The 14,952-nt window shown below is 45.6% G+C and overlaps 1 protein-coding gene across 1 annotated transcript in view; it reads right to left on the bottom strand.

Moving 5' to 3' along the window:
* BLK (BLK proto-oncogene, Src family tyrosine kinase) overlaps positions 1-10,012 on the bottom strand; it is a 48,689-nt gene extending 38,677 nt beyond the window's left edge. The window contains exon 1 of the mRNA XM_059695279.1: positions 9,833-10,012. The gene's annotated coding sequence lies outside the window, so the exon portion shown is untranslated. The remainder of the gene's footprint in view (positions 1-9,832) is intronic.
* Positions 10,013-14,952: the final 4,940 nt, after the last annotated feature.

Raw genomic sequence — 14,952 nt, 5'->3', positions numbered from 1 at the left:
TCCCATTGTAAGTGTGTGCAATAATTTGATAATCTATTATTTATTCATTCAACCATGGCTAGTATTAATAACGCTGCTATGAAAATGGGTATACAAATAACTCTCTGAGACTTTGCTTTGAATTCTTTTGGATATTTATTACAGATTTTATCAGGTTAAGTATAATAAAATACCACAGCCACTGTGACCTATAAAAAATTCCAAATATTTCCCTCACAAAAGACAGGCCAATTAGTTAAACACTCTCCAAGGCACAGACTTCTCCAAGTTACGCTAAGCTGAAATCCAGCTGGGCTGGGCAGTGGGCTGCTCTGGCTGCCCACATTCTTGCTCATACAGAGCTCTGTTATACAATAAGGGATTCCTGGTCCGCCAGCTTACCATGTTTAAATAACCTGGAACTTGATAAATGCCCCCAACCTGTACTGAGCACATCTACCCCTTTCTGGCTGTCCAGAGGGCACTTGACCATCTTGTAATGTCTGAAGGGCATCATTGGATTACTCATGGTGCAATGTTGGGTGAGTCACTTCACCTCATTGCTTCTGTCCCCTCGTCTGTAAGGTGTGGGCTTTGGATGGATGGTCTCCATGTGGCCCCCAGCCCTCCCTTGATTCCACTGCAGATTTATGGGGGCACAGAGGAACAGCAGAGTCTCAGTGGGAACCTGGACTCGCTGAGCTGCAGAGAATGAGGATGGGACATGGATATGGGTCTTGGAGTTGGTCCTGTCCCTGCATTCTCATTACCCAAAGGGGCCCGAGGCAGTGACATGGAGATCCTATTAGGAGCAACGCTCTGGTTTCTCTTCTCCTCTTGACTCCCTCTCTGCCTTCTTCATGGTCCGTGCATCACGGGTCTTCATTTCTGCCACCCACAGCCTCGTTCCCCTGCCTTTGCCATCTTCGCCTCCCAACCCAGTGGCACACACTTTAAAATGGGAGGTCCTGGTTCCTGAGGCAACCACACCGTATCTTCAGCAGCCTCAGCCAGGCCCAGCACTCTGCACTCTGGGACTCAAGTAAGTTCTGCTGGGGTTCGATGCCGGAGGCTAATCCAGGCAGGGCCATGGAAGTGAGGGATCAGGTAAATTGTGATAAACCATGGAAATAAAAATTCTATCTGGAGCCAAAAAGTTTTTTGAGAGAGCCTTGCTTCAGCCTTTCTTGAATAAATAATTTTTTTAGAAAGAGAATCCTGTTATGTTGCCCCCAAAACCTTGAAAATGAATAATCTGGACTTATCTATAAGATGAGGCAAAGGCACAAAAACCAAATGAAAGGAAGTCTCTGAATGATTTTCTATTGAACAAGATGGTATATAGGCTGTACTTAGAAGGGTACCTTCACACACAGTAAGCACCCAGTGTCAGTTATTATTATTATAGCATGGCATAGTGATACATTATAGCAATAACCCCAAACCATCAAGAAACAAGTGCTGGCCCACAGTATTTCTTACCCCCCCAGCCATGGGACATTGGGCCTTTTGTTTAAAGTTTGCCTTCTGAATTAGGCTCCTTGTGAGAGCCTCAAGGGGAGGAACTACTTGTTTTTTTCAGGGCCCATCTCAGCATTTGAAACATCAGCGTTGCAGTAAATCTTTCTCTTTTGAATGAATGAACAAACGAATCAATCAATCAATTGGGGAAAACCTGAACATAAATAAATGCCTACTTATTCACCTCCCCTCATTAACCCACTGTCATAACGAGTAAACAGATGAATTTACTAAGACAACAGTAGGCAGATGTCATTTATACCAAAGCTGGTGTTATTCTATATCCTGATTATTGATTGTTAGTCAAAACTTTGGGCCCAACAAGACACATTAACCTAATGTTTAATGTATTACATCTAAGAAGCCCAAGATGAAATTAAAATTTAGTCTTTTGTTGCAGGTTTATTTCCCATATTTCAGAAAGCCCTTTCCCTTTAAGGGCTGCCAGTGTTCAGTAGTAATGAGGGGTTAATTTGGCAGAGATTCCCAAAGGAAACAAGGAGACATGAAATTGAATTATGCCCCATCTTCTTTGCCTCCAGGTATGCAGGCTGGAGTTTTAAAAGATGTAGGAAAGGATTACTAAGAGAGAAGGGAATCAAACATATGTAGATAGCCAAAGTCACTCAGTGGAGCTAAGTAGTTTGTTGTTAATAAAAACATATGTTTGAAAAGACCCAATGGTGTTTAGGAAATTGTGGGCTGAAGTCTCCCACCCATTGGGTTTGGTCTCTTGAATTTCAATCTTACTTTGTCTCCTTAAGCCTTGAGTGATAACATTTCAGTTTGATAAACACAGTTCACCTCCTATGGTTAATGGTTGTAGCAGGAGAGAACAGTTAACCAACCACAAATATTTCTGTGTCAGCCCAACTCCTTGGAGAGAAATGCAAGGCCTTGAAAGATGCCAAAACATTTCCTTTAGTCAAGAACCATGGGTGGCCTTAATCATGGCAGAATCTCTCTAACACATCAGCAATTACCTTTGGTTAAAGAAGGTAAAATAGAAGCAACTCTCTTAACCAAAAGGTACTTTGGCATAATGAGTATGCACACCCAGGCTTGGCAGTGAGGCAGACTTGTGTTCAAATCCAGGGCTCCCCACGTGCCAGCTGTGTGCCCTTAGAAGTGCTTCTGAGCCTCAGTTTCCTCATCTTTAAGTTGGGGATAATATGTTCCCCAACTCACCGGTGGGGCTCTGTATGTAGACACATATCTTTAGGATTCTTTCATTTTAATCCCAGGCTCCCAAAAATGAGGGGTGGGGAGTCAGGGAGGAGAGAGATAGAGATAGATAGATAGATAGATAGATAGATAGATAGATAGATAGATAGATAGATGATAGATAGATCAGCAGTTGTTTTTCAAAACATTTTGGGGCCACAGCCTGCTTGAGAATCTGCTGAGATTATAGACACTCTCCCCAGAAAATACACTTATGCACATACATGTCGAATTTTGTGCCGTTTCAGGACCCCTTCCTGCCCGCAACGATTCACGGACCTCTGATTAAGAGCTTTGGTTGAAACTATGGGACAAATGAGGCCAAACCCTTGGGTTTTGTTTCCTTATGAGTCATTTCATTTCACAGAGAGGAAAGTCTGTTCTCCGGCCAAAGACCACATCAGTAATCCTGGCCAGTGAATATAGCTGCTGACACAAGGGAACTAGATGAGAGGAGATGAAAACTCCGGCACTGTCACCCTGCAATTCCAAGTCCACCCCCAAACAAGCATTCTGTCTCCCTATGTCATTGTCATTCCTTGAAGGGATTAGGAAAGAATAGTCTTCAGTTGCACCGTGATGTTCAGAACACCTCTGCCGGCTACATGGCATTTTGTTTTAATCATAGTCCTCGCTAGTGTTTAAAAAAGGGGAAGTGACTAAACGTCTATTTGAAATGGTGAAATAGAGTTATACAATGAAATATTATTGCCGCCTCAGAAATGATCATTGTGAAGCCGTGTAGCTGTGGGAAAGATGTCTATGTCGTGATGAAGAAAACAAAGGAAGAAAGAAAGAAAAAAAAGCAGACTCCGAAGTCATCTATCTTTCAAGTTTCCAGCGATGAAAAAAAATGCATCATGTGAACCAAGACAAGCAGCTCTTGGGTAAAAAATGTGAAGTTGGTGGAATTATTGATGGCTTGTATCTGTTTTCACAAGATGTTTTGGTATTATATAATTTTTACAAAGTAAGGAAAGAAATGCTATAGCTGTACAAAATCTGCCTGCTCTTCCAAGTTCTGCGGCCCATCGCCTGCCTCTTGGCAGCCCAGATCTTCGCTTGCCTCGGGAGCAGCTGAGAGCAGCGTGGGCCTCGCAGACATGGTCAGAGCCCTGCACACCCAGACCAACCCAAACCCCGAATCTGCAGTGATGGCGCCTCCATTGTTCCCTGCATCCGCCGGGTTCCCAGCAGACCCTGCACAGTGCAGGCCCTCTGAGTTTCAGGTTCAACCCCCGCCCCCCCCCCCCCCCCCCCGCCTCCAAGGAGGCTGGTGCCCAGAGTCAGAAGTAAATGACTTGTCCAGAGCCCCAGACCCGGTCCTGGTGGGAAGGCATTAGAATCGCTCCAAAGCCAAAGCCTCAGGCCTGGCTGCCTTTTGCTGACACTGGAAACAGACGCGGTAGCCCCACGGGGTCCCCTTGGGTGCTGGGAGGTTAGCTACTCTATGACAGCCACCCAGAGAAAATGACAGAAAGCTTCCTGCAGTGTCACCCACAGGAGGGGCAGCAGCTTCATCCATCAGGAGGCCGCCTGACCTTCCTACGGGTCACGATCAGCGCACCGGTCATCAGTATAGCCTCCTAAGTAATAGCAGCGCAGCTCTGACTTCAAGGCCTGGCTCACTCCCCTCAGGCCAAGCCCCTAACCGCCTCCCTCACATGTGGGCTCTGGCACCTGCAGCTGGGGTGAGGGGTGAGGGGGGGTATGAATAGTAAGAGCAAGGGTCGGCCCACATCCTGCACATGTGACATTTCCTTCCCAAAGCGCTCAGCGGACGGACACAGGGCTGCTCTGGTTCCTGCGAAAACCCTCCCTCGGGCAGGACCTGGGTGACAGCCCCATCACAGACCCATTGGGGTGGGAAGGATGACTGGACATGTCTGACTTCAGAGAGATTCACATTTCTGTACCTGCACAAGTCTGGCTTACCACGCATGTCACAATAAGTAATGGCCAACCACTGACAGTTCCAGGGCCAGGAAGCCACAAGGCAGGAGGTGTTCAGAGGAAGACTGATGCCAAAGGGTGGACAGATGTGGGAGCAATGGAGTAATGAAAGGCGCCAGCAAGGAGGCTGAGCGCGTGGGCACAGGATTCATGCCCATTGAGAAAGGGTAAGGGAAGTTGGCAGGTAGGGACCCGGCCCACGATGAGGCAGGCCTCATCTGGAGGGCTGTTTCTTCAGGCCAGATCGCGCCAGGTGCCCACTGGAGGAACAGCAACTTCCACGGGCAGAGGTTTCCCAGATGTTGTGTGGACATGTCGTGAGCTCCTCCGTCTGGCTCTCCATTCCCACGAAGTTGCTGTGCTCATGTCTGCAAACTGGGGAGGACTTCACAGCGTGTGCGGCGCTCCCCTCGGTGCGGGCGATGAGCTTCCCTTGCCTTTTTAAGGAGCTCGAATCAGTGATCCACACACAGTGAGCGAATAATAGACCGACTAACGAAGAGGTCAGAGCACTGGTTTTGGAGTCACACAGACCTGAGTCTGCATCTGGGTGGTTCCTGGGGTCATCATAGGGCTGTTGTGGGGAACACGTGAATTGTGTGCACAAAGCACCTGGCGCATTTCTTGGCACTCAAGTACTGGCAGTTACTGTGGACTCCAGTTTCAGCTCACCTAATAATTAGGGCTTTGGGGTTTAATTCTTATAACCCTGTGATGTGCTGTTATCAATAAGTAAAGAAATAAGACTTGAGGGTCTAAGTAATCTGCCTGAGATAGGTAAGGCTGCCAGTATAGAGTGAGGTCAAACTATTGTTATGTAATGAAGACATTTGGTGGTTTGCCCAAGGTCACACAGCCAGAAAGTGGCAGGACTCAACCTTGAACTCAGACCCTCTGGTCACAAGGCTGAGTGTCCAACCTCTATGCTATAGGACCTCTCAGGCATGGCTGCCTTGTCCTATGCTCATGTTCTTCCCACTTTCTTTTCTGCACAACACATTGAGAGAGAAAATTAAATTATTCTTAGTAAATATTGGACTTGGTGATTCCAAATATTTTTGGGTTGACGAATCCTTTGGGGAATCTGATGCAAGCCATAAGCACTCTTGGCAGAAAGGTGTGCATGTCCAGAAAAGCTCACATTCAAGTTCAGGACTTCATAGGACCCGTGAAATTCACCAGGGGTCCACGGTCATGGAGGTCAGAACTCCTGACTTAATTCATTAAGCACAGATCATCTCATACCCTTGCAGATACCACATAAACATACACGAACATTCCCTGAACTTGAGCGACACTGAGAGCCAGGACCTTCTTAACTTTTGTGCCACTGGTGTCTTGCTTGCCTCAACCTGGTCCTGGTCCAGCAGCCCAGGTATCAATGTGTGCAGAGGCCAGCGATGACAAGGCACCCAAGAGAACCACCATGGTTTTGGAAGTAAGCATGAACACACAGTGGCCCATGGGGAGTGGAGGTCACGTGGGGGCAGCAGTGCCCATGGCAGAGGCTCTTGTATGTCTCTGTGCTATGATCATCTTGCTCAATTTAGTTCTCATATCTGGGCTTGGAGCTAGATGCAACTGTTCCCATTTCACAGAGAGCTAGGTCATTTGCTCACACTCCCCCAGGTGGCAAGTGGCAGAGCCAGGCCCTAGTGTGGAACTGGCTGGCCCCAGGCCCAGCACCTTCGCCTGGCCCACATGGCCATCTCCTTCTGCAAGGGCCCCTGTTAAAATCCCCATGTGGCGATGGCACTGGAGCTCATTGGGCCTAAGAGCGATCATTAACTCTTATATGCTTTTGCTCCTTCAAGCCTTTTTCTGTCTTAATCTTCACTTGTGTTCAAGAATTTGTCCTTTGATTCTTTCACTCAAGAACCATTTCACAGGGTATCCACCCTGTGCTGGCACTATTCTGGGTGCTGGGACCTGAAGGGAGGACTTGGTCTCTGCCCTGGAGGAGCTCAGGCCCAATGGGAAGAACTTGGGCATAAAATGAAACAAAATAACCCACCAGCAGATCTGAAAACCTATAGCCCTAAGCATTGCAGAAGGTTCTTGGGGACACAGGGATGGATTTGGGCACTGGTGACAGAAGAGAAGACATTGGTGCTGGTCCCTAGAATGAGAACAAGTGGGGCTTGCCTGCATGAGGGAGTGGGGAGGGGACCCCAGGCAGAGGGGCCAGCAGGAGCACCAGCTGGTGCATTCTAGAAGCAGCCTTGTGGCTGGTGTAGTCGAAGCATACAGGTGGCAGTGTGGGGAGCAGAAGATTCGACAGGAAAAGTAGTGTAGGCCCAATGGCAATCACCACTCTTTAGTTCTGATCTTCATCTAAGTGTGATCTTCATCTACGTGCTGTCTTCCTGTGGTTTCATAATGCTTTCTTCTTTCTCTCCTGCTTCCAAAGCATTCCTGTAATCTGGTTGAGACATCACTTTTGCACAAGGGCACACCTGCTCTTCTGTGTCTGTGGGGTGTGTGTGTGTGTGTGTGTGTGTGTTGGGGTGGGGTGGGGGGGTGCCAAGCTTCTCTGCTCTCCATCACCTACCCACACACCCGAACCTCAAAAGCAAGGATGTTGGTCCCTGGTGGTCTCATCTGGCTGCTGCAGATTCTAGGGCAGCAGAGTGGGCTCCCAAGGCCAGGTTGTCACTCAAGCAGGAACTGGCCCTTGGAGTCCCACTTTAGGCCCCTAAGGCCACAGCTCCACTCAAAGGGAGTGTTTCCCGGAACAGCTCCCAGTGGCTTGGCTGGCCACAGATTCCGTAGGGATGACTGAGCCCGGAGGACAGCAAGCGATCCCATCCAGGTATTCTGTGCAGAGTTTGGGCTCCCACTTGCCTCCATTCTTGGTCTTCCGCTTCCTAACTGGAGAGGGGTCAGGCTTGGGCAGCTGGGCAAGCACTTGGAGGCCTGAGAGCCTGATCCAGCCCAGTGAGCTCTGCTGGGCCGATAAAGGGAGGGGTACTTGACTCTAAAACCCCTGACACAGACTGAGGGCTCAAGATATGTGTGCTGATTGAGAAAAGAAATGACTGGTGAGAAATACTATCAAGAGAGGGAAATACAGAGCTTTCCTGTATAAGGTGTGGGTTGGGAGAGAGAATGGTAGGCAAAGCTAAAGGTCTTCTATTTTCCAGAATGTTCAGAGATAATGGGGACCACTGGGCCATAGATGCCAGTTTTCCCAAGTATATTCAGATTTTGACCCCTTCTGAGGCAGGATAAGTATAAATTTTTTGGCTCTTTAATTTAGAACAATTTAAGGTTTATGAATAAATTACAAAGATAATATAGAGACTACTCATATACCCTTCATTCAGCTTCCCCTAATGTTAACATTTTACCTCACCATGGTACATTTGCCAGAACTAAGAAATTCACATTGGTACAATGACATCAATTAAAATGTTAGCTTTCAGTTAGATCTCACCTATTTTTCACTAATGACTTTTTTGTGTGTGTTGTTCCAGGATTCAATCAAATCCAGGATTGAGTTCTGGATTTATTTGTCCTGTCTCCTTACTCTCCTCTGATGTGTGACAGTTTCCCCATCTTTCCTCATCTTTCATGACCTTGACACACTTGAAGATCAAGTGGTCTGTAGGCTGTCCTTCCGTTTGGGTTTGTCTGATGTTTTTTCCTGACTAGACTGGGGTTATGCATTGGGGGGAAAAATAGCACAAAGGTGAAGTATTTTTTTCCAAGTATCATAGCAGAAGTTACACAAGATATGACCTAGCCTCAAGACATTAACCTTGATCGCCTGGCTAAGGTGGTGTCTGCCCATATTCACCTCTATAGAGTTTCCATTCCTCCCTTTCCATCTTTACTTCCAGTCCTCACTCAAGGTGAGGGGAATACAGCTTCTATCAAGGACAGAGGAGTGTCTACAACATATCTATTATGCAGAATTCTCCTCTATAACTATGGAAGCATGATGATAGTGATTCTTTAGTTCCTTGGTAATGTGGATAGTTGAGAGTGAAAGCAGTGGCCAATTAGAAAATGACTGGAAAATCTGTCAAAACCCCAGACTTCTAAAAAAATCTTCAGGATGTTGTTATCAACCGTTCTTTGCTTTCCACAGCTGGCCAAATAGATCTCTTAGCCAAAAAGGTCATCATTAAACCTATTTCATCACCCTGCCCCCAATGGCTTAAAAATGGAAAACCTATTTCTAAAACAAACAAAGCAAAAGCATCAACCAAGCATTTACCTGGAGCCATACATCATTCTAGCCTCTGTCAGCTCTGCCCTGGAGATGTCATTACCTCTGTTACAGAGAGGCTGAGTAACTTGCTTGGAGCCACCCCCTGCCCCAACTGACACATGTGTGCCCACTCGTATCCCCAGCCCTCAGACTTGTCCGTTTTCCTCTATGGCATATTCACTGTCTCTTCCAGTTTAAAAAGTCCAAGAAGCAGAATCTACCTGGAATGGATGAGCTTTAATAAATAAAAAACTCTCTAAAATTAAAACGAAATGCCCTAGCCAGTTTGGCTCAGTGGATTGAGCGTCAGCCTGAGGACTGAAAGGTCCCAGGTTCGATTCTGATCAAGGGCACATGCCTGGGTTTCGGGGCTTGATCCGCAGTAGGGGCTGTGCAGGAAGCAACCAATCAATGATTCTCTCTCATCATTGATGTTTCTATCTCTCTCTCCCTCACTGAAATCAATAAAAAAAATATACATTTTTTTTTAAATTTCAGTATATTGTGATTTTTCATTTTCTTTTTTAAAAATATATTTTATTGATTTTTTACAGAGAGTAAGGGAGAGAGATAGAGAGTTAGAAACATTGATGAGAGAGAAACATCGATCAGCTGCCTCCTGCACATCCCCAGTAGGGATGCCCTTGACCGGAATCGAACCTGGGACCCTTCAGTCCGCAGGCCGACACTCTATCCACTGAGCCAAACCGGTTTCGGCTGAAATCAATAAAAATATATTAAAAATTAAATTAAATTAAAACGAACCAACAGTGGAACAGTCTATTCATTGGTGTGGCTCATCATATTAATATCTTTCTCTCCATCTATAACATCCATAGCGCCGCTCCTGCCTGCTTTCTCAACCACGGGCCTCAGAGCACTGGTTGCACAGTTTAAGGAGATGAGATGGTCTAGAAGGCAGAAGACGCAGAGTCTTACCTTGGCAATGCTCAGTGGCTTGTCACCATAGCTCTTCAAATCCCAGCATCCTTGTGGTTTAGCAGCCTTCTAACCACATCCAGCAACGCCTGATGCAATCCTAAAGGAAAAGCCCATCTCAGCGGTCTCAATCAGTTCACGCAGCTCGTGGCTTCCTGACGATGGCAAGCACCCAGCAGAGGTGGCAGGCTCTCCGGTCTGTGGTCAGAGCTGCACCAGCCGCCCCCACGGAGCCCCGCCCCTCCCGAGCACTTTGAAAGCTTCCATGGGCTCACTGGGTCCAATGGGCGCTTCTGCCCCAGAACAGGCCAGGAGGCAGGCCCGGGAGCAGCTGGTCTTTCTCTGGCCCTGGGCCACATTGGTCACAACGCCCCTGTGCCACCAGAAAGTTTTCTCATGGGGTTTTGGTTTACCAACACGGGCAGTGTTTTTCCTACATGAGCCTAGCAGAGTTAGTAAAACTTCCAGATAATTCTATCAGGTATTTTTTCTGTGTTGCAGCACTGGGATCTGCTACCTGGTGCCACCTGTGTGAGCTGGTGCCACAGTTCTCTCGGCCTTGTTGCTTTGGTTTTCCAAATAGTGCTGCTAATACTTGGCTTGTGAGATACTATGAGCATGGATGATGGAATGGGTGTGAGAGAGGAGCACAGAATTGGCTCTCAATAAATGCTACTTCCCCGTTGTTTTGTTTTTCATAGCACGCTAGCCAGTCGCTGATTCTGCTCTCAGAGCCTCTTCAATGTGCTACTTCCCTTGGCTACGGAAACTCAGAGGAGCAGAGAATGGTAGAGGCAATGGGAATGGACCTCAACATCTAGAGTGTGAGGTGCCGTCCTGGACTCCACCAGCCGAGGGATTGACGGGGCCAAGGAGGTTGCTGAGATGATTTCAGGACACTTGCTGGTCCAGCCAGACAGGTGAGCCACTGGTCACCTGCTTTCATTTTTTAAAATATAATTTAATTAAACATTTTGGAGGTCACCTGCTGTCTGATCCATGGACCAAAGGGAACCAGTGAGTGGGCTCCTCTTCTGCCTTTATGTCTGGAAACCTTGGGGCTGGAATTGAGATAGACCTGCTTCTACCCCTGGCCTGGGACCCCAGTCCACAGTCTCAGTGTCCAGGTGGAGTTTCTTTGCTTGGATTTCAGGACTAAGACAATACTTCGCTGTGAGCTCCTGGTAGAAAAAAAGCCTTTTGGCAGGTGTTCATAGCAACATAGAGTTCTTGGATTCTAAGGTTCCTTTGAAGCAATCTGCTTTATTTCCCTGAAAGGTTTTTGTGAGAACAAGTAGGTTAACAAATAATAAAAAGTATTATGATATATAGTAAGCTCCGAAGAACTAGCAGCTGATGTGAATATGCCTAATCAAAGTCCCAAATATGATCTTTCAAACTGCTTTGTCTTCTATCCTGGCTAGCAAAGGGCCCAGAGCAGAGTCCAGAACCAGCTGCGCTCATCCAAGCATAGTTATTATTAATTTATTATTCTATTCACCTCCTGACACCTGAGAGTTGGACCTAAGCATTAAATACAAATTGAGAGAATATTGACCTGCTTAAACTTCTAACCTAAAACTTAATGTGAGATGAGGTTATTCAGTCCTGTTATTCCAATTCAGTTAGCACAGCAAGCTTTTGTGAATGTCTGCTCTGTGGTGAGCACACCCTAGAGCTGGGGGCAGAGATATCAATAGGCATGACCCTCCCCTGAGGGACTCAGCCTAAGGAGCCTGGGAAGAGGATCCAGCAGACAATTCCAATGGGGTAGGTAAGTGCAGCCGTGGATGCCTCCACAAGGTGCAGTATTAGGACAGAGGTGGGGCAATAGCTCCATCAGGGATTATTGGGGGAAGTTACCAAGGAGATGGCTTTGAACATGATTTGTGACTGAGAATCATGCAAACACTTAAGGACAGATACCTAAGTGGAACCTTATACTGAACAAGGATCCAGTGATGTTGCCTAGTTATGTCTAATGTTCTCATCAATGGAGACTCAATAAGTGACTTTTGGACAACTTTCACATGCTTGGAGCAGAGGATACAGAGAATATAGTGGAAAGCAGGAAATCTACCTTCCTAAGAGGAAAATCCATTTCCTCTGATTCTGGCTCATCTATTTAATTAGGTTGGAGGGAGAGGGGATGTGAGAATTTGCAGGGGGGAGGTTCAGGGTAAGCTGGCCTTTGTGTGGTCTGGAAAAAAAACTTCACCTGTCTGTCCACCTCCAACAGACAGGGGTCGGAAAAAAACACCACAGAAATGATTCCTGTAGCTACTCAGAAAAGAACAAGGAAATGACCTGGCTCTTGGGTTTCAGATGTCTGAGCAGAAGTGAAAGTTAATTTCAGCCATTTTCACCCTTACAGACTCATAGAATCCCTGAGAATGGCAGAGGGGAGGTGGGGGGCAGACCCAGGAGAGGAGATGGGGAGCACTGAGATGTGGTAGGGGAGGCCAGGGGAGGCCTTTTAGACACTTTTGTTAGACAGCCTCGGAGAGATCTCTCCGAGCTGCACTGAGACTGGGCCCTGGCTCTGCAACCCCCAGTTCAGGGTTCAGCTTCACTGGCTTCCTCGTTTATTTTTGCTCATTTGAGGTGACTTATGCAAAATTCAGAGCTCTCCTTCCATGCGTCTTCACCCGCCTCCGAACACCAGCACATTTCTGATCTAAATTGAAAGCTGTGGGCAATAGAATATTTGAGTGCAAGAAACATCAAAATAATCCAGTCCAAGATTCACTTCAGGAATGGTGGTGTGAGAAGTTGGGCAATTTCCGTCTGAAGGAAACAAGTATGAAACCAGACAAAGCTGTCAAAACCAAACATTTCAGAACACTGGAGAATGACCAAAGGCATTAGATGTGTTTAATCTTGAAAACCTGCTACTGCATCTGAATGGTCGTGAGCCTGTGGTCTTCTTGCCCAGGGCTTCTATGCCTCTTCCCCCTCCTCCAATCCTCAGCTTGGGTGATGAGAACCACAGCTTTCTCTGTGGGAATGGTGAGCTTGTTTTGAGGGCTATTTGTGAAAACCAGTAGCTTTATCAGCTGGAGGTGACAGATTTGGCCTGGGGCGGGAAAATGAATACCTGCAGTTTTATAAGTTAGAGGTCAAGGAATCAGTTCTAGACAGGAAGTGAAAAGCTGCAGTTTTATTGGCTTAACCTCTTAACAGTTAAAACTTCTCTTCAGAGTGAGTAGAAGATCACCCAGAAATGTAATGGGGAAAATCCTGGAAGTTAGGCAGCCATGAAAGGGCTGAGATAATACACTCTCCATACCTCCCTGGCCGACTGCTAAAATATGTGTGAGTCAGGGAGGTTGAGGGTGCAGCAAAAAGTGGATGCCAAGGGAGACCTGAGGACTTACTGTAGATTTGAGTTTGTTCCTCCAACTACAAGCAGCTTGGACAACAGAAAATGGAAGGATTATATGTTCAAGGTGTCTGAGCATAATCCCTGTCTAAATAATTGCCTTACCATTAAACAATGCAGAAACAGGGGACACCCTTAGAGAGCCAGACTGAAAAACCAAGTAAACTACTAAAAACAAGAACTGTACAGTGATTTCAGTGGCTGCACACTATGGAGGGGACCAAATTTGCAATTCAAATGCAGGTGAGTCAGTAAAAAAACCAACCAACCAACCAACCAACCATTTTTGGGAAAATAAATCAGAATTCTGAGTTGCTACAAATGTCCAGTTTTCAACTAGAAATTACTAGATGCATGAAGAAACAGGAAACTGTAACCAGTAAGAAGAATAGATTCTGACTCCAAGCTGTTACAGTTCTGTTCAAGGAATAAAAGGAAACTATGCTTCATGAACTAAAACAATTTATATTAACAGTGAGTCAACAGAAAGGGAATCTCAACAGAGAAGTGCAAATTATTTTAAAAATCAAGAATTTCTAGGGCTGAAAACTACCTACACTAACATTAAAAATCACTAGTTATGCTCAACAGCAGATCTGAGATGGCAGAAGAAAGAAGCTGTGAATTTGAAGATACAGCAATAAAAGTTATCCAACTGAAAGAAAGAAAGCAAAGGGGGGTAAGTAAAATGAACAGAGCCTTAAAGACCTGACAAACAATATAAAGTGTTTAAATATAAATGTAATAGGAGTCCCAAAAGAGAGGAAAGAGAAAAAAGACACAGAAAAATTATTTGAAGAAACGCTAGTTGAAAATTCTCCATTGTTAATAAATAACATTGACTTAGAGAACCAATGCTGCAGTGTGAATGTTTGTGTCTTCCCAAAATTCATATGTTGAAACATAATGCCCAATATAATGATATTAGGATGTGGAGCCTTTGAAAAAATGATTTGGTCATGTAAGTTGGATAGAAATAAAGTCTCTCAGTTTTATATTCTTGAAAAGAATAAGAATTAATGTCATTATAAAATAGGCCCGAGAGAGCTTCCTCCGCCCTTCCACCATGTGAGGTTATAGCAAAAAGATAGCCATTGCCTGGCCAGTGTAGCTCAGTGGTTGAGCATTGACCTATGAACCAAGAGGTCATGGTTCAATTCCTGGTCAGGGTACATGACCAGGTTGCGGGCTCAATCCCCAGTGTGAGTGTGCAGGAGGTAGCTGATTAATGATCAATGATTCTCTCATCATTGATGTTTCTATCTCTCTTCCTTTCCCTCTCTCTTCTTCTCTGAAATCAATAAGAATATATATATTTTTAAAAGATAGCCATCGATGAAGCAGGTCCTCATCAGACATCAAATCTGTTGGCACCTTGATCTGGACTTCCTAATCTTCAGAACAGTGGGAAATAAATTCCTGTTGTTTGTAAGTAGCCCAAACTGACTAGGACAGTCAAGAAACTAAATGAAACCAACATAACATAAGTGAGCCGCTCATGGTCCAAATACTGAAAATCAAAGAAAAGACATAGTCTTGCAAGCAGCAAAAGAAAAACTTATGCATCATATTTGTGGCAACAATACAATTGATAGTTAACTTCTCATCAGAAACAATGGTGGCAGGGGAAAAAAGAAACAATGGTAGTGGAAGACAGTGAAATGGTATATTCAAAGTGCTAAAAGAAGAAAGAACTGTCACCTAAGAATTCACTACCCGATCAAACTATTCTTTAAAA

Source organism: Myotis daubentonii, chromosome 5 (assembly GCF_963259705.1).
Source record: "Myotis daubentonii chromosome 5, mMyoDau2.1, whole genome shotgun sequence".
Taxonomy (NCBI): domain Eukaryota; kingdom Metazoa; phylum Chordata; class Mammalia; order Chiroptera; family Vespertilionidae; genus Myotis; species Myotis daubentonii.
This window is presented reverse-complemented; position numbering and strand designations above follow the sequence as displayed.